Source organism: Hemitrygon akajei, chromosome 12 (assembly GCF_048418815.1).
Source record: "Hemitrygon akajei chromosome 12, sHemAka1.3, whole genome shotgun sequence".
In the NCBI taxonomy this organism is placed as follows: domain Eukaryota; kingdom Metazoa; phylum Chordata; class Chondrichthyes; order Myliobatiformes; family Dasyatidae; genus Hemitrygon; species Hemitrygon akajei.
In genome coordinates, this window is record NC_133135.1 from 39,945,441 (window position 1) to 39,966,729 (window position 21,289).

Sequence of the window (21,289 nt, forward strand, 5' to 3'; positions counted from 1 at the left end):
CACTCTCTACTTTGAATATATGGAGTTGCTTGGCCTCCACAGATGTTTGTGGCAACAAATTCCACTGATTCACCCCCCCCCCCCCACCCCCGGCTAAAGAAATTCTTCCTCACCTCTTGTTTTAAAAGAACATTCTTCTATGTACACACTGTATACCTGTACTCTGCTCCTAGAATCTCCCACTAGTGGTAACATCCTCTCCAAGGCCACTCTAGGTCTTTCAATACTCAGTAGGTTTCAATGAGATCCTACCTCATTCTTCTAAATTCCAGTTCACACAGGCCCACAGCTAGCAAATGCTCCTCATATGTTAACCCTTTGATATCCGGCATCATTCTCGTAAACCTCTTCTGGATCATCTCTAATGCCAGTACATCCTTTCTTAGATATGTGGCCCCAAAGCTGTTCACAATACTCCAAATATGGTCTAACCAATGCCTTGTAAAGGCTCAGCATTAAGTCCTTATTTTTATATTCTCATCCTCATGAAATAAATGCAAACTTTGATTTGTCTTCCTTACTACCAATTCAACTTGCAAGTAAACCTTTAGGAATCCCAAGTCCCTTTGCACCTCCAATTACTGAATTTGCTTCCCATTTAGAAAATAGTCTACACTTTTATTCCTTCTACCAAAGTTCATGACCATATACTTCCCTATATTGTATTTCATCTGCCACTTACTTTGCCTATTCTCCTAATCTGTCTAAATCCTTTTGCAGATTCTTTGCTTCCTTAACACTACGTGTCCCTACACCTGTCTTGGTATCATCCACAAACTCGACCACAAGCCCATTCAGTCTGTCATCCAGATCATTAACATTTAATGTTAAAAGCACTGGACCCAACACTGACCTCTGCAGAACACCACTAGTTATCAGCAGCCTCTCAGAAAAGGCTCCCTTTATTCCCATTCTTTGCCTTCTTCCAGAAGGCACTTTACACCACACACTGTCGGAGCAGTGCTGCCAGGATAATCAAGGACACGACCCACCCAGACAACACACTTTTTGTCCCTCTTCCCTCCAGGAGAAGGTTCAGGAGCTTGAAGATTCACATGGCCAGATTTGGGAACAGCTTCTTTCCAACTGTGATAAGACTGCTGAACGGATCCTGACCCATATCTGGGCCGTATCTTCCAAATATCCGGACCTGACTTGCACTACCTTACTTTCCCTTTTCTATTTTCTAATTATGATTTATAATTAATTTTTTTATTATATTTACTTCGATTTGTACTCCAGGGAGCATGAAGCGCAGAATCAAATATCGCTGTGATGATTGTACGTTCTAGTATCAATTGTTTGGTGACAATAAAGTAAAGTTTAGCAGCCTCATGTGTGACACCCTGTCAAAGGCCACACAAAAGGACTAAGTCTGCTGAGTGACTGCAAAGAAAGAATAAGAATTTTAGATTTTAAATGGAAGGAACAGGAACCAACTGGTGAAAATAAGAGTTGTGAGTAAACAATATTTGGTATCAGATAGGATACTGGCAGCAAAGCTTAGGAAGAAATATTTGCACGAGGAAAGCACTTATGCAGTAAAAGAATTTGCAGGGAATATTTAGTTGAGGAAACCAGAAGCAGACACTGTTTAGGAGAAATATTTTGAAATTAACGAGCATTCTTTTTCCTCTGAGCCCTTAAGGAAACAATTAAAGTGCAGAATCAGCACTTATAGACATGATTATATCTCAATCTAGTGATGACACTTGAGCTTATTTTGCTGAGTACAAAAATCTGTCTTCTCAGACTTTATTTAATACCCATTCTCTAATTAGCTGTCACTTTTTGACACTTACAACAAACTTGTCTGCAAGTAGTTGGAATCCCTTCAAATATTGTTTCTGCTTTTATGCATCCATAGTTCACTTATCCATTGCATTCTATTCCAATATTTCATTGGCTTGGGTGTACAATGCATATAAGTATAGTATGTCAAATAGTTGTTAAACCATGAAAAATAAATTGTAAATTGCAAAATCTTTTATTTTAATTAGTAAAGCCAAAATATCTTTAATCTATCAACTTACGTATTTTTCCAGTACTTAACTGAATAGTTAAGATACTATTTATGTATGAAGTTTATTTCTGACCCTTCACATCATAAATATGTAATTTGTATGTTTACATTGCAGTATTACTTATGTTTTAGCATTGGCTCAGAGCAGAAACCCAGTTTGTTTCAATCACCATCAACGAATATTGATGCTGGAACAAAAAGATGACAGGTTTGCATATGTTTATTGAGCAATTAAGTCTTATGGCCAATATAGCAACGTACACCTAACTGTCATGATTTGGGATTCTTGCATGGTCCACCATGGGCATTCAGTCATCAATCTGCTATTGCAAGCTTCAGTAATGTCCATGGCCCTAGATCTTGGAAGTTACTGAATCATTATTGCATACTTTCTTACAGATGCTACGAAGTACACTAAGGAAAGTACAGCATCAAGTATCAAGGTCAAAACTTGAGTATTCAGATAAGAGCACTGTGGCCCAAGCAGTGCCCGAGCTGCAGTAGGTAGCTGCCATACATTAAGGTCCTGATAGAGCTGTAACACCAAGTTGGAGGAATTAGTAATGCATTGAGGAGAGGAGTGGAACCAAACCCTGAGTACCAAACAGGTTTGAGGAAAAGTCAGGGCACCTCAAAATTCAGTGGCTCCATGGCTTTGATATTTGTAGGGGACAATCCAGCACTCAGAATAAGACAAAGAGTTTATATCACAGCATTGTGGATTTAGAGGAGCTGATAGATATAATGAGGGTAAAGGCATTGGAAGGGCTTACAAACAAGGGCAAGAAATTTTAAATCAATAGGTAGCTTTAAAAATTGTAGTTTAATATGCAAAGTGGCACATATTTAGCAGGGTTTCCTGTAAATTAGAACACAAGTAGCAGAATAAAAGAAGTTACCAGAATTGTAATGGAAATAGGTCTGTTTATAAGTTTAAAAAAAAGCCATAGCTGGTTCAATGTCATTTTCAATGAAAAATTACATCAAGATTATGAAATGTGTGGTTCAACTTCTGACAGTTTTGAGGAAATGTTAGTGTAGATGGCTATGGAAAGGGCATTGTGACAGGGACCAGAGATACTAAACCTTCCCGATAGTTAGTTGGAAATCTCTGGACATCCACTATTTTATATCATGTACACAACTTGACAATAAAGGGGCATGGATTGGAAGAGAGATTGGATAAGCTGGGTTTATTTTCCTCAGAGCACAGAACACTGAGGGGGACACATCATCAAGGTATGAGGGTGGTAGATAGGGTAAATAGTGAGAAATATTTGCCTTTAACAAATGTGTCTAAACCCCAATGGCATTGGTTTAAGGTAAGTAGGTCATTTTTTGTATTACCTACAAGATATTCTTCCCCACACTGAAGTCATTTGAAATATGGAATGCACTCCTGAGGTACAATCTTAAGGTAGTATATGCTAAAACATACATACTTTGTTAATAAATTTGACTTCAACTTTGGCTTTTGACTTTGAGGGGATAGTGGGGGTAGGTACTTTCACAACATTTAAGAAATACATAGTTAAATAACCACTAAAATGTCGTGGTTTAGAAATCTAAGAGACAAATTATGGAAAAGGGGATTACTATAGATAGGTACTTGACAGTCAGTATGGATGTTGTGGGCCAAAGGGCCTGTTTCTGTGTCCAAGATGGAGAACTATAACTAAGTGATATTAATTGATCTTATCCCAGAATTTGCTGGTGAGCGTCAATAGGTTGCCAATTTATAGCTATGCACCGCACTGTTGTAAGCTGCCAAAGCATGAGACTTTTATTGATTTGCTGGCTAATTGTTGCTGAATATATAAAGTCAACTGCAACTGGCATCACAATCATATATCTGTTACGATCTTCTCTTTTGAGACTCAAGCACTCATCTCGTTTTATCCCAGAGTCTTATCGTTGCCTTTGTCTTAAAATATTCCTCCATACAGTTTTTCTTTGTGCTGAACTTCATGTTTTGTCTGTTTGGGCAGGCACCCAATCTAAACAATCTTTCAAACGTAATAGGGGTATATTCTATAAGAAGATTCAATAAATAAAATTTGTGTTATTTTGAGGACAATTATAGTTTTAGTAATGCTGGACTGGCAGAATTTCTGGGCTTTTAGATGTTATTCCATTCAATATTCCAAAAACTTTTAATTTACCTTTGCTTCAGATGATGCACCATAGAATAATAAATTTTCCAACAAACCCAGCAAATATAAAAGGGAGCAGGAAACAGGGCCTGGGCAAGTTTAAAGGAAGCATGGGACTCAACACATGGTGAGCAATATTTTAAACATTATAAATTCTGAACAATCAAATAATAGATTGTTGGGCATTTACTATATGTCCTAATGCACCTAGGAGAATGTATTTTAATTTCTATGTAATTTATTACTGTTAGTCTTCCCCAATTTTTATGGGGAAGCTGTACAATAAAGCTTAATACTTTGCTTTCCATCAATTTGCCACATTCTAGTTTGTTAGAAAGTTGTTTACGTGGGATAAAGTTTTCCTGTCCTGTGCAAATGAATTAAATCTAAAATTCAATCACTAAATCTTATCAGATCCTTTGAGTACAGATGGGACCCATCTAGAAATTCAATTCATTTTTAACATATGTGTAATATGCAAAAAGGTTTCACTGCTGGTGTAATGGTTTTGCTGCGGCAGCAGTGTTTGGGTTATGACTAGAGATAACGGGGACTTTGGAATGTGTGCCGTCCAATGAGGGGAGTGTTTTCTTTCGTGTGTGCCCAAGAGCAAGGTATTTGTAGTCTTTTTGTTCAGCAGAAGATGGAGAGAGAAGATGCCAGAATTGAGAGATCATAGACTGCAGGACTGAGTGGGTGTGAAATGGGGCTGGGAGTTGACAACATTCGGAGGAAATCAATGGAGAACTAACAGACGGGAAAACCATGACCTCCAATGTGCACATTAGACAGTTTCATTAAAATGGGCCCTTTTTCCTTTTGTTTTCTTTCCTAACCCTGTAGTCAAATTAACAATTATAAAGCTCAATCGTTTAATTGCATATGGTGTACTGTCTGATATTTTGTGGTACAGATTTGTAACAAGCTAATACATCACGCAGCATCCACACAAACAAGATTTCACAAGTTTTGTGGGGCCAGTGACTATCTTCCCCTAGACTAACACCACCAGCCAAACTTGAGGGTTACATTATGTAAGATATTCAGATAAACAAAGGGGACTCCTTCTGGGAAATGACACCAAAGACCACACAAATGCATCTTGACTTGTACAAATTTCTTCTACAGATTTGAAGGCCAATAGACAGCATATTCTACTCATACCGCAGTAGTTCACAGCTATTTTAGAATTAATTATACAAGGCTGTATTTGGTGGTCACCCCCACCCCACTCTGCTCCAACTTCGATACCATTAACCTGAATATGCCCGACATATCCTGATTCCAAAAACCCAAATCTATTCTGTCTCAACCACCACACCAGCCACGTTTCCTTCCTTAACAAGAGAAAACTGCAGATGCTGGAAATCCGAGCAACATACATAAAATGCTGAAGGAACTCAGCAGGCCAGCCAGCGTCTAGGAAAAGAGTACAATCAACGTTTCAGGCTGAAACCCAAGAATGGGAATGGCAAGTGGAATTAAAAGGCAGGAGCTCCCACTGGCCACCAATTTTAATTCCACTTCCCATTCCAATATGTCCATCCATGGCTTCCACCACTGTCGTGATGAGGCCACACACAGGTTGGAAGAACGGTACCTTATATTCCATTTGGGTAGCCTCCAACCTGATAGCATGAACATAGATCTCTCGAACTTGTTAATGCCCCCCCAACTCCTTCCTTCACCATTTCCCATCCCCTTTTCCCTCTCTCACCTTATCTCCTTGCCCACCCATCGCCTCCCTCTGGTACTCCCCGCCCCTTTTCTTTCTTCCATGGCCTCTTTCACCAATCAACTTCCCAGCTCTTTACATTAATCTTCCCCCTCCAGGTTTCACCTATCATCTTATGTTTCTCTCTCCCTGCCTCCCACCTTTTAAATCTACTCCTCAGCTTTTTACTCCAGTCCTGCTGAAGGGTTTTGACCCAAAAGTCGACAATATACTTTTCTATTGATGCTGCCTGGCCTGCTGAGTTCCTCCAGCATTGCATGTATGTGTTGCACAGGTTTCCTTCCCTATCTAAATTTTGCCGTTAGTTCTTACGTACGATGGAATCTGACTTTTGCATCTGTTTGATATCTAAAAGAGTGCTGCCTAATTTGACAAGGCAAATGGCAAGTTGTTTTGTTGAAGTATGTAGCATGTTTCTCTGCCAATGAATCTTGATTAGCATCTCAAGTGTCCTTGAATTAGAAGTAGCAACCTCTTTCCTTTATATTGCAGTCATTTAGTGAGCATCCTAGAACAATTTTCCAGTACATAACCATTAGGATTCTCAATTCTAATTATAGCTATTTAAGTCCTCTGACATTGAAATTATTATTGTAACTTAGGAGAAAAGAAAAGACAATTTGCTATTAGGAGGATTCCATAAATCTCCCCAGATAAATGACCAGTAAATATACATAGAGGTCAGCAAGAGAATTTCCCTGTTCTCCCTGTAGTTCTAGGGCAGCCTCTGTGATAGTGTATCCTTCCCTTAGAAATTCTGAAGTGAAATACTGAAGCCCCAAGACTAGGTCTCACCCTCAAGTTCTTCATTCAGAAGCGAGAGTATGTCCACTGAGCCAAGAGCAACATACAATTCATAAAAGAGCACTTCAGTTATGTATTAGGATCTCATGCTGGGGTTGAGAAATGGTTTATTGGTCTTTCCATGACTTAGTAAAACCATAATGTTATTTTACATCTTTGTATTCACTACGTTCCAGTAGCAATATTACCAGTTGAGATGAATATCAATTCTAGTGGCTGCACAGATGACTTGACTTTTAATACAATGATTGTTTAGCTAATGTTCATTTCACTGACTTGTTGCCTAGACCTTTAGTGAAGACAGTCCATCATTCTTAGTACCTTCTCTTCACCCATTTTTTAAAAACTCTCCAAAGAAAAATGAAGGAGTACACCTTCATAAGCTGCTCTCAGGCAGGAGACTTGACTGGAAAAAGGGCAGAGTTGCAGGATGCAGGCTGGAGTTTCTGTCAGGAGCAAAATGGAATTCCTTGTTTTCCTGCATGCTGCAGAGTTTTGACCACAGGACAGGGATTGACTGAAGTAACAATGCGTGGTTAAGACCACACACTAGGTGGGCACACACACATTCACCTCATCATGATCCCCTTCCAATGTTTCAGAACATGTATAGTTTCATTTTGATAGATTTCCTGCCAAAAACTCGGACTGATTGTTAGCCTTGACTTGCCAATCTCCTTTTTCCATCTTTTATTTTCTCACTTTCCTTTATTGGCTGTATCTTTTGTACCTTCATCCAGGTTATTTATACTAGTTAAGGTCCCATCACCAATCATGTAGCCTGTGGGATTTTGCCACATAGAAAATAAGGCTTACTTATCCTGTACTCTGTATCCTGTAGGCAGCAAAGCTTCAACCTAACCCAATAGATTAACCCAAAAGCATAAGCTTATATCTTCAACAATAACCTGTGATGTGGCACCTTATCAACTTCCGCCACATCCTAGATCATTTACTTAAAATGGATTTGAACAAAAGCTCTCTATGAGTTTGGCATTGTAAAATGGAAAATTTATTGACTGTATGGCAAAGTGCCAAAAGAGTCAGCGTAATCCTATTTTTCTGATGGATTTCATGCGATAAACCTATTAGCCCTCAATCCGCAATTCCCTCTTCCACCCTCTCTAGATTAGACTGGTGGGTTTTGCCACCACAGAGGATGTAACTTGGCACATGACAATGAAGAACTCAGGTGTGTTCAAGTCTGTCTGCTGCTGATTATGCAGATAGAAACTTGTCTGGTCAAATGCAACCTTCATTTTCCTCCGGAGCCTGCTATTTTCCACAATAATCAATGCAAGTGTTTCACACTTCACAACATTTATTCACATCAGTGGCAACTACCATAACCTCTTTGCATTAGCATACATCACTCTGAGTAATTTCAAGAAACTCTGCATGTGCTGAAGCTAACCAGCTCTAATTGATAGGATGCTTGCCTCTGTTAGCAGGAGGTAATCTCGAATCACAGACTGAGAGAATTGCTTTTGAAAAATAGTGCTTCAGTCACAGGTGCAGAGTTCCCACTGCACCAGCGAAAACTCAGAAGTAGTGCTGAATGTCCAAGCTTAAGTGTTGTCCCCAGAACCAGGTCACTGTGAGGGTAAAGACTTAACAAGGATGGTTAAAAATCAAAAGAATCAAAACTCATCATGGGTTACAAATGCGCAACTGTGCCTCACACTTCTCTGTGAACCACACTGCCATCATTTACCTAGAAGCTCTGTTGGGAGAACAGTGGTGGAGTTGCTACCTCACAGCTCTAGTAATCTGGGTTCAATCCTGATTGCCACCACTCAGCGTGTAGCATTTGTACATTTTCTCTGCAACCATATGGTCTTCTGTTAGATGTTCTGGTTTCCTTCCATCTCCCAAAGACATACCAGTTGATATCTGAATTAGCCATGATGAATTTTGCCTCATGTATGTAAATGAGAGGTAGAATCTGGATTGATGAACATGTTGGGAGCTTAAAAATAGGATTAATGCAGATCCAGTGTAAATGGATTTTTGATGATCATAGTAGACTTGATAGACTGGAGGGTCTGTTTCAATGCTGGATGATTAACTGCTCTCTCCATGGAAGTCAATGTGAAAGCGACACAAGAGATTCTGCAGATACCGGAAATCCAGAGCAACATATACAAAATGCTGGAGGAACTCAACAGGTTAGGCAGCATCTGTGGAGAGAAATATCCAATTGACATTTTGGGCCAAGACCCTTCATCAGGACTGGAAAGGAAAGGGTCTCCGTTTGAAATGTCAACTGTTTATCCCGCCCCCATGGATGCTCGCTGACGAGGTGATAGTGACTTTTTGCTTTCTGTCAATTGAACCAATCCAAGCATGATACACTTGTCACTTTTCTTCTTATTGTGGAATGAGAGAAGTCATGCAGTCTTTCATCTTTGTTGATCTGAGTGTAGGAAAGACAGCATCTCACACAAGTTTTTCCAGCATTACTGGCCTCCCATGAGCGCTGGAAGCTCTTGGATGCTCTCATGCGAGTTGAAGAGATCCCACTGATAACCCAGAACCTTTCATTGACAGAAGCAGTCTCCACTCCCTCAATATACAGCCGGTCATGGATCATGAGATAAACTTGATGAATCGTGGCAGCACCCATGACTCAGTTACTCTTGAGGAGAGCACATAGATAGAAGTTTTCAGTGGTCAGCATAGACAAAACCTGCCCACTATTTCCTCACGACAGTTTGAATTTCAGCCACACAGAATGCAAGCCATTATGCCAAGATTTAGTATAGTTAACATCATAAGTTTTTGGAAAATTTCTAAGCAATACACACAATATGCTAAAGTAACTTAGCAGTCCAAACAGCATCGATAGAAAAGAGTAAACTGTCGATATTTCAGGCTGAGTTGCCCTCTATGCAGGTACAAATTGGATATTTACACATCAATCTACATATATGTTTTGCTGAAATGCCACTAGTCCACACTTGACCCATTATATATGGAAGGGACATGTCCATATTAGAATATGCAACACAGAAAAAGGCCCTTCAGCACACAGTGGTGGGCCAAATCTATTAAATTAGTAATCAAATGGCCAACTAATCAATTCTGCCTGCACAATGTCCATATCCTTCCATTTCCTTCACATTTGTGTGCCTATCAAAACATCTAAAGTCCCTATTGTTTCTACCTCTACCACCCACCAATCTTTGTGTAAAAAAAACTTGCTCCACCTTTGAATTTACCCCCTCTCACCTTCAATGCATGCCCTCTGGTATTAGACATTTCAATCGTGGGAAAAAGATACTGTCTGTCTACTCTATTTGTGCGTCTCTTGAACTTATAAATGTCTATCATATCTCCCGTCAGCCTCCACTGCTCCAGAGAACTCAAAATTGTCCAACCTCTCATTATAGCACATGGCCTCTAAAATGGGCAACGTCCTGGTAAAGCCCTCCTGCACCTTCTCCAAAGCCTCAACATTTTTCCAACATTAGGGTGACCAGAAATGTATGCAACACTCTATATGCGGCCTAAGTAGATTTTTATATTGTTGGTTCACGAGATCCCACTTGAAAGTCCTACATCTGCCAGCAAATGTAGGGCTCTGGTCTGCAGCGTAGTTCAATAGACTTCAAATGCAGATGAGCTAAGAAAACCCTCAGGGGGAAGAAAAGCATTAGTATCAACATGAGCAAGTAACAACACAGATGCAGGGCTTCTTCCTGCTGTTCAGAACTAATTTCCTGCCTGTGGTCCGTAGTGTTGTAATTGCATATATGTGAACTAATGTGAGAGCTCAGGTGTCACGTTAGCATTGCATGATGATTGATATCCTCAGTGTGTGTTGTGTGTGCTGCAGCTGTGAATGGGTAGTATGAATAAAAAGTTGGATTTAAGTTTTTCAATATCTCTGAGGCACCTGGTACGTCACCTGTCACAGCTTGCACGCAATTTTATACAACTTAGCTGAAACAAGGGGCCTTAAAAAAATTATACAGGCCAGTCAGCTTCTCCAATGAGAAAGGACAGGTTAAAGAGTTTTAATGTGCTCTTGTATATTTCATATTTCCTTACAACATAGAAGGAGGTCATTGGGCCCGTTGAGTCTATATAAGCTCAGAATCAAATCAGAATCAGGTTTATTATCATTGACATACAGTGCGTGATGAAATGTATAGTTTTGTGGCAGCAGTAAAATGCAATATGTAAACTCAAGATTCCAGATTTGAATACATTTATTTATTAAATTACGATGTTACAATTAGAATTTTTTTTTAAACTAAAATGAGAAGTGTAGAAAGAGAGCAGAATGTTCATGGGTTCATGGACTGTTCAGAAATCTGATGGTGGAGGGGAGAATCTGTTGCTAATACATCAGGCTCCAGTACCCACTCCCTGAAGAAGAGGGCATGTCCTGGATGGTAAGCATCCTTAATGATGGATGCCAGCTTCCTGAGGCATCGCCTTTTAAAGATATCCTTAATGGTGGGGAAGCGCATGCCCACGATGTAGCTGACTTTGCAGCTTTGTTTGATCCTGTGCAGTGGAGCCTCCATACCATGCAGAATGCTCTCCATGGTACACCTGCAGAAATTGGCTTGCATCTTTGGTGACTGTGGTGAACTACATATACCTATCTGGACACGCCCCTCTGCTGACTGCTCCTGTGGCTCCTCCCACAGACCCCTGTATAAAGGCGATTGGAGGCACTGCTCCTCCCTCAGTCTCCAGGATGTTGTGTGGTCGTTTCTTGCAGCTAATAAAAGCCTATCTTTTGCCTCCCATCTCCGAGAGTTATTGATGGTGCATCAATTTTATTAGCTGTAATTTTAAACCATTGAGAGCATTTTACGACCGGATAGATTGGACGTTGATCCTCAAGATCCCAAAGCAGCCATTGCCTTTGAACTCTGGCTTGCATGCTTCCAATCGTACCTGGAAGAGATTCCCATGACTGAGCCTGCTATCATGAGCAGAGTCAGTCCCCGTGTGTACCCCCTCATCAGAGACCGGCCGACCTACCAAGTGGCACTGGACGCCCTCAAAAGACAGTAACTGCGGCCGGTGAACACCATCTACGCGAGACATCGCTCAGCGACACGGCGGCAGCAGGCCGGAGAGTCGAGCGCTGAGTTTCTCCGGGCCCTACAGACACTCGTGCGGGCCTGCAACTGCAGGGGACTGACAGCGGAACAGCATGCAGAGCTCCTGGTACGAGACGCCTTCGTTACGGGGATCAGGTCAGTGTACGTGCGCCAATGGCTGCTGGAAAACGCCGATCTTACCTTACAGTCGGCGATCGATCTGGCCGACACGCTGGAGGCTGCTCTGCACAACGCTGACGCTGTCCAGCCACGCAATCTCCCACTGGCCCCGTGGACGCCGCAGACCCCGCCACCCACCTGCGAATCGACCTCGGCTGCTGCCAGTCGCGAGTCCGTGAAGTCCCTGCAATCCGCTGGCGAATTGACCTCGGCTGCTGCCAGTCGCAAGTCCGTGCAGTGTTACTTCTGCGGACTCGAAAAACACCCCGAAAACGCTGCCCGGCCCGAGAAGCTACCTGCTCCAGCTGCGGAAAGAAGGGCCACTTCGCCAAGGCCTGTAGGTCCAAACCACGAGCGGGGTCGAGCAGCGCCACGTGCGAGACATGGGGGTCGCCATCTTGGTCGCCGCCACCTTGCCTGCCCGCCTCGTGCGAGGCATGGGGGCGGCCATCTTTGTCGGCACCACCTCGCCCTGCCTCCAACCCATGGGTGCTTACTGGACACCAAGACGGCAGTTCAACTCTGGCCTCCGTAACCCTCGACCAAAGCGCTCCACACCAGCTTGCAAGGTCAATGATGGACATCCTGGTGGAGGGGCACAGGACTAGCTGCCTGCTTGACACGAGCAGCACTGAGAGTTTTATTCACCTGGACACGGTGCAATGCTGCGGACTCGTGACACGGCCTGTAAGCCAGATGGTCACCATGACTTCTGGATCGCATTCCACAGACATCGGGGGGGTTGTGTAGCGACATTGGTGGTGCAGGGCACAGAATATCGGGACTTTGCGTTACTGGTCATGCCTCAACTGTGTGCCCCTGTGCTATTGGGTCTCGACTTCCAGAGCCACCTGAAAAGTGTGACAATGGAGTATGACAGGCCCCTCCCACCAATCACTGTCAGAAATCCTCAGTTTTGTGGGGTTTTGTCATATACCCCGCTACTGACCACACACACACCAACCCGCACATCCCACCCAGCACCATGCCAACGGCCGCGCTACAGACACCACTTGCAGCCTCTCTACCCTCAAGATCCCTCCCCCACCGCTGTTCACCAACCCGACCCCCGACTGTAAACCTGTGGCAAATAAAAGCAGGAGGTACAGCGCGGGGGACAGGGCCTTCATTAAGTCGGAGGTGCAGCGGCTGCTCAGGGAGGGGATCATTGAGCCAAGCACAAGTCCTTGGAGGGCCCAGGTGGTCATTGTTCGGACAGGGCAGAAAAATAGGATGGTCGTGGTCTATAGCCAGACCATCAATAGGTTCACGCAGCTTGACGCGTACCCCCTACCCCGCATCGCGGATATGGTCAATCAGATAGCTCAGTACAAGGTGTACTCGACCATAGACCTGAAATCTGCTTACCATCAGCTCCCCATCCGCCCGGAGGACCGCCCCTACACCGCCTTCGAGGTGGGCAGCAGGCTCTATCACTTCCTGCGCGTCCCCTTCGGTGTCACGAATGGTGTCTCTGTCTTCCAGAGGGAAATGGACCGGATGGTGGACCAGTGCCAACTGAAGGCCACGTTCCCATATCTGGATAAGATCACCATCTGTGGTCACAACTGGCAGGATCACGACACCAACCTCCAACGATTTTTCCAAGTGGCCGAAGCTCTTAACCTTACCTATAACAGGGACAAGTGTGTGTTCGGAACCACCCGACTTGCTATCCTTGGGTATGTCGTGGAGAACGGAGTCACTGGCCCTGACCCCGACCGTATGCGCACCCTGTTAGAACTCCCTCTTCCCACCACCCTCAGAGCCCTCAAAAGGTGCCTGGGCTTCTTTTCCTATTACACCCAATGGGTCCCTCACTACGCAGACAAGGCCCGCCCACTGGTCAAGTCCACCACATTTCCCCTCTTAGCCGAGGCCCGCGCATTAAAGGGGACATTGCCAAATCAACGATGCATGCGGTGGACGAGACCATTCCCTTCCAAGTAGAGAGTGACACCTCCGACTTCGCGCTGGCTGCTACCCTCAATCAGGAAGGCAGACCAGTGGCATTTTTTTCTCGTACCCTTCAAGACTCTGAACTTCGGCACTCCGCGGTGGAGAAAGAAGCCCAGGCCATAGTGGAAGCTATTAGACACTGGAGGCACTATCTCGCCGGCAAAAAGTTCACCTTGCTGACCGACCAGCACTCAGTTGCGTTCATGTTTAGCAACCAATAGCGGGGCAAAATCAAAAATGATAAAATTTTGCGATGGAGAATGGAACTCTTCACCTACAACTATGATATCCTGTACCGGCCTGGCAGGCTCAATGAGCCCCCTGGTGCCCTATCCCGGGGAGCGTGTGCCAGCGCGCAGCTCGACCGGCTATACGCCCTCCATGCAGATCTTTGCCACCCGGGGGTCACCCAATTTTACCATTTTGTGAAAGCCCGGAACCTGCCTTACTCCCTTGAGGACATCAGGACGATGACCAGGGACTGTCAAGTCTGCGCTGAGTGCAAACTGCACTTCTACCGTCCTGAAAAGGCACAACTTATCAAGGCCACCCGCCCCTTCGAGCGACTGAGTGTCGACTTTAAGGGCCCCCTTCCCTCCACCGACCGCAATGTCTACTTTCTCAACATAATTGACGAGTACTCACGGTTCCCCTTTGCCACCCCCTGCCCCGACACCACTGCCACGTCCGTCATAAAAGCCCTGCGCCAGCTCTTCACTCTGTTCGGATATCCCTGCTATATCCACAGTGATAGAGGGTCCTCGTTTATGAGTGACGAACTGCGCCAGTACCTGCTGGCTAGGGTTATTGCTACTAGTCGGACCACGAGCTATAATCCCCGGTGAAATGGACAGGTGGAGAGGGAGAATGCCACTGTGTGGAAGGCCACACTCTTTGCCCTTAAGTCAAAGGGATTGCCGGTCTCTCGCTGGCAGGAGGTCCTCCCCGAGGCGCTCCACTCCATCCACTCCCTGTTATGCACGTCCACCAATGCCACCCCTCATGAGCGACTCTTTTCTTTTCCCAGGAAATCGGCCATTGGGACCACCCGACCAGCTTGGCTGACGTCCCCAGGGCCAGTGCTGCTCTGGAAACATGTGAGGAGCAATAAGTACTCCCCGATGGTCGAGAGGGTTCACCTACTTCATGCGAACCCCCAGTATGCTTACGTGGGCTTACCTGATGGGCAGGAGGACACGGTCTCTGTCCGCGACCTGGCGCCCGCAGGAGCACCAGACCCCTACCCCGAACACTCCACAGTGACTATGAATCCCGTACCCACCGATGTATATACCCACGAGACACCACGCACACCAAGCCCTACACAGACTCCTCACGACACTCCCATACCGGGCGCCTCGCACACGCATGAGGGATTACCAACGCCTAACGGGCTGGCACCTCAAGTCAGGCCGGAGCCAGCACAACCACCGTCACCAGTGCTACGTAGATCGCAGCGACAGATTCGACCGCCTGATAGACTTAACCTGTAAATATACTTGTAAGAAACTTCGCCCCATGGGGACTCTTTTAAAACAAAGTGGGGGGGGGGTGAATGTGGTGAACTACATATACCTGTCTGGACACGCCCCTCCGCTGACTGCTCCTGTGGCTCCTCCCACAGACCCCTGTATAAAGGCGGTTGGAGGCACTGCTCCCCCCCCCCCCCTCCTCCCGGTCTCCAGGATGTTGTGTGGTCATTTCTTGCAGCTAATAAAAGCCTGTCGTTTGCCTCCCATCTCCAAGAGTTATTGATGGTGCATCAGTGACATACTGAATCTCCTCAGATTCCTCATGTAGTGTAGATGCTGGCATGCCTTGTTCATGATTGCATAAGTATGTTGGACTCAGGACAGATCCTCTGAGATGTTTTTGCCCAGGAAGTTGAAGCTGCTTATACTTCCCGATGCTGACCTCTTGATGAGGACTGGTGTGTGTTCCCTCGACTTCCCTCTTCCTGAAGTCCACAATCAATTCCTGGGTCTTACTAATGTCGAGCGCAAGGTTAATGCTGTGACACTACTCAACCAACCAATCTATCTATCTTAGTCTTCACGATCTGCCAACAACAGTTGTGTCATCAGCAAATTTATGGATGGTGTTTGAGTTGTACCTAGCCACACAGTCATGAGCGTAGAGAGAGTAGAGCAGTGGGATAACTTGAGGTGCTCCTGTATTGATTATCAGCGAGGAAGGGATATTATTTCTAGTCCACACTGACTGTAGTCTCTTGAGCGAATCAAGGATCCAGTTGCAGAGGGAGGTATAGAGACCCAGATTTTGAAGTGTGTGATTAGTACTGAGAGGAAGATGATGTGGAATACTGAGCTGTAATCTATAAACAGCAGCCAAATAGAGAACCAGTGAGATAGCATTCACTGTAGGCCTGTTGCGGTGATATGCAAATTGCAGTGGGTCCAGGTCCTTACTTAGGCAGGAGTTGATTTTGGCCATGACCAACCTTTCAAAGCACTTTATCACAGTCGATGTGAATGCTACGGGGCAACAGTCAGTGAGGAAGCTCATCTTGTTCTTCTTGGTCACCAACTTGACTGATGCAGGCAGGGCCTCCAACTGCAACAGGGAGAGATTGAAGATGTCCTTGAAAAGGCCAATCAATTATTTGGCCCAGATTTGCAGTACCCTGCCAGGTACACCATGGAGCCTCACTCCTTGAAAGATGTTCTAATGTCAGCGTCCAAGACAAAGATCACTAGATGCTGCAGGGATTCACGCAAGTGTAGTTTTTTACTTCCTTTCAAAGAGTGCATATCGGACTATTTGCAAGTTCCCACTTATTTACAGGTAAATTATCCACTCTCACATGTCCCTCAACACCTCTCCATTTCTCTTCCCTTCCACCCACACTAAGGCTCATTTACACTGGTTATTTCATCAACCAGCAAATCTTTGGGAAAGGGAACTAGAGCAACCAGGGGGAACTGGGCAAAGAGCACAAAGCCTGCACTAAGGTTGTGATCACCCAGGGTCAACAGAGCTGTGCATAGCAGCACTAACTGCTGCATCACCAGAAATTGGCATCTATTCACTTTGCTAACTGCTCTGTCACGTGCTTCCGGTGTTGATTTCAACTCATGCTCAAGAAGCTATTCTCAATATTTATTCCATGGATGTAGCATTAACTCTGCCTTTTCATCACTACAGTAGTTTCATCAACCACAATAAGATTTGCAATATATTAACTTAACCTATCAGCTGTGTACTCACAGTCTGTTGCAAGGACGAGGCTGAGGACAAACCCAAGTGCAGGACACAGGCACGGAGGCGGAGTCGTGAGGCATTAGCACCATTGCGTACGGGGAATCGGTATCCAGGAGAGTCCTTACACAGAGACAAGGTTTATGTAGAGTATCTAGGAAATGATGCAGAGCTTAGAACTGCCAGTCCTAAGGAATCAGGAAACAAGGTTTACTCACACTAGAGTTGACCAATGAACTGGCAAAGCATGGCTGTGACGCCCAAGTTTTATCCGGTGTTCACTACTGGGAACCAGGTGTGCTGTGATTAATGGAACTGGGAATGATTGGAAATCAGACGAGGGTATTAAGGCCCAATTAAGGAGGTAATAGCAAGATGGGGAATTGCCAGATGGGGCCATGACATAGTCTAGTACCACGTTCACAAAGTCCAAGAACAGGGCATTAGAAAAACAAATACAAGAGAGAAGAAGTGCATGATAAACCTTCTATGATATTGGTAATTCCTCAACTGGAATATTGTGTTCACTTCTGGGCAGCTCAGAAGTTATATCACAACCTTATAGGGAGCTCAGAGTAAACTTACCAGAGATGAGAAAGTACGATTCAGAAACCGTTGGGTCATTCAACAGGAAGGGTTTTGTCCTGCTGAAGGGTTTCAGCCTGAAATGTTAACTGTACTTTTTATCATAGTTGCTGCCTGGCCTGCTGAGTTCCTCCAGCGTTTTGTGTGTGTTGCTAATATTAAGAGAGTATTTAATAACAATTCTCATAAAATATTTCCTAGAGTAAGGAAGGAGATGCAAAAGTTGAGAAGCATGCCAGATTCAGTTCACTGACTCCCTATGGTAAATACACATCATGTGATATCTCAGATAGCCTCAACTAAAAGAAGCAAAGAAATTTTTTGACATTGGGAGGTCAGGGCCTCACAGTAGGTGGATCCACAGCAAATGTAATAGAGTAGGGAAGTGTATGGTCACGCACTTCAGTAGAAATAATAAAGGTATAGACTAAATGGGGAGAGAATTCAGAAATCAGAGGTGCAATGGGACTTGGGAGTCCTGGAACAAGATTTCTTACGGTTAACCTGCACATGTGTTGGTAGTAAAGAAATTAAATGCAATGTTAACATTCATTTCAAGGGGACTAGAATATAAAAGCAGGGGTGTAACACTGAACCTTTTAAGCTATTGGTCAAGCCACATTTAGAGTACGGTACTGTAAGCAGTTTTAGGCCCAATAATTAAGAAAGGATGTTCTGGTATTGGAGAGGGTCCAGAGAAGGTTTATGAAAATCATCCCAGGAACAATGATACCAGCGGTGGGAGAGGACATCCCTCTGAAACAATGTTGAAGAAGAATACCTTTATCCAAATCTATGGAATTCATTGCTACAGATGATCATGAAGGCCAGGTCATTGGGTATACTTAAAGCGGAGGGTGACAGGTTCTTGATTAGGATAGTGAGGTCAGCTGAGAAGTTCATCGGGGTTTCTCTTCCCACCATTACAGACATTTACACCACACACTGCATCCGCAAAGCAAACAGCATTATGAAAGACCCCGCACACCCCTCATACAAACTCTTCTCCCTCCTGCCATCTGGCAAAAGGCACCAAAGCGTTTGGGCTTTCACGACCAGAGTTTGTAACAGTTTCTTCCCCCAAGCCATCAGACTCCTCAATACCCAGAGCCTGGACTGACACCAACTTACTGCCCTCTACTGTACCTGTTGTCTTGTTTATTATTTATTGTAATGCCTGCACTGTTTTGTGCACTTTATGCAGTCCTGGGTAGGTCTGTAGTCTAGTGTAGTTTTTTTTTGTGTTGTTTTACGTAGTTCAGTATAGTTTTTGTATTGTTTCTTGTAGCACCATGGTCTTGAAAAACATTGTCTCATTTTCACTGTGTACTGTACCAGCAGTTATGGTTGAAATGACAATAAAAAGTGACTTGACTTGATTTGAGTCAAGGGTTACAGGGAGATGGTAGGAGGAAAGGTTTTTGATGGAAAATAAATCAACTATGATCAAATGATGTAGCAGACTCAATGGACCAAATGACCTAATGGGCTCAGATTGTGGGGTTTCTTTATTCCCAAAGTGTAAGTTCAGTTTATTTGTCACTGAACTGTATGCATGTATACTGCCAAACAAAAGAACAGTCCTGCAAAAGGGTTTCAGCCTGAAATGTCGATTGTACTTTTTTTCCATAGATGCTGCCTGGCCTGCTGAGTTCCTCCAGCATTTTATGTGTATTGCTAACATTCCTCCAGACCAAGGTGAACAGCACAGTACATATAACTCACATGCACAACACATAAAGTAATTTACACGCATCATGTAAAGTAATTTTACCACAAATAAGTTAACAGATAATAAGTTGCATTTATGACACAAATTTATAAGTAAACAATATAATGCTTATGACTCTCCATACATGATGAGACGTGTGTGGTGGCAAGGAGTTTAGTGGTCTTACAGCCTGGGGGAAGAAGCTGTTTCCCATCCTAACAGTTATGATACCTCCTGCCTAATGGTGGGGGGAGGGTGACAAAGATATTGTAGTACATTTGGGAGGGATCATTGGCAATGCTAGGTGTCCTACGTACACAGTACTCCTGATAAATATCTCTGCTGGGTTGAAGGAAGACTCAAATGATCCTCTCAGTCCAATGTAGGGACTTGCAGTCAGATGCCCTGCAATTCCCATACAAGATAGTGATGCAACTGGTCAGGATACTCTCAATGGTGCTCCTGTAAAAATTGGTTAGAATTGGAGAGGGGGATCCTTTCTCACCTCATCTCCACAGGAAATGGAGACACTGCTGTGCGTTATTGACTGTAGAGATGGTATTGAGGGACAAGAAGAGTCTGTGCTCAGTGTCAGCTTCACAGAGTGCACAGGTTCTAGAAGAGGCTTTCTATCTCTTTAAAATTATATTTTTTTAAAGTTCTTGTTTCAACGCAAAAGGCCATCCTGTGCTTTTAAGAAAGCCTAGTGACATCTCCCAGTCACAATTTCATTATTCGACCTTCCCAGTAATGTTCGCACATGTCACTGACTATACACATGTACCAAATCCAACTTTGTATCATCAGTAGCAGGTTGGAGGTGGGAGTCACGCCTGCTGTATTTGTTGCTACAAAAAAAATGCTTTCAATATCAGACCTCTTAAATTTACCAGTTATAAACTCTGCCAGCTCCATCATGGGCAGTGGCCTACCCAGCATCCAGGACACCTTCAAACAACATGCCTTAAAAAGGTGGCATCAATCATTAAGGATACGTATCACCCAGGAATGCCCTCTTCTCATTGCTACCATTAAGGAGGAGGTACAGGAGCTTGGAGGCACACACTCAACATTTCAGGAACAGCTTCTACTCCCCCCCCCCCCCACCCTGCCATCGGATTTCTGAATGGACAATGAACCCATGAACTCTACTTCTCTATTATTTCCAATCACAAACCACAGAAAACTGCAGATGCTGGAAATCCGAGCAACACACACAAAATGCTGGGGGAGCCCAGCAGGACAGGCGGCATCTATGGAAAAGAGTATTGACGACATTTCAGGCCGAAACCTTCCTCCAGCATTTTGTGTGTGTTGCTTAGTATTTCTCCCTCTCTTTTTGCACTACTTACTTAATTTAATTGCTTATAATTTATATATTGTAATTTGTAGTTTTTATTATTATGTATTGCAAACTACTGCTGCCACGAAACAACAAATTTCATGTTAATTTTCAAATTTCAAATTAACCTTGATTCTGATTCTGATTCTGATCTTGAATTCTGACACTGATTCCACCCATGCCCAAGGCTAAAAGCTTAGACTTTCCATCAGCAAACTTGCCACTCATCCTTGCCACACTCACTGCTTAGCCCATTTAAAATTCCTCGATTTTTGGATGTTATCAGAAACAGCCAAATGGCACTACAGAAGCTTTCCCTTCATTCGCTGTAGCTGATTGTTGAATAAATAAAAAGTAAAAATAACGTAAGTGCAGTTTGGCTATTTTATTTTGTTTCCCTACCTCATGATTTCCTATGAAGTTAATGGCTGCATATCAGCGTAATCAAGAATTCAATTAAATTAACCATTTGCTCTCACTGGAGTAAATTAAATGAGCTTGACAGCAGAAAATAT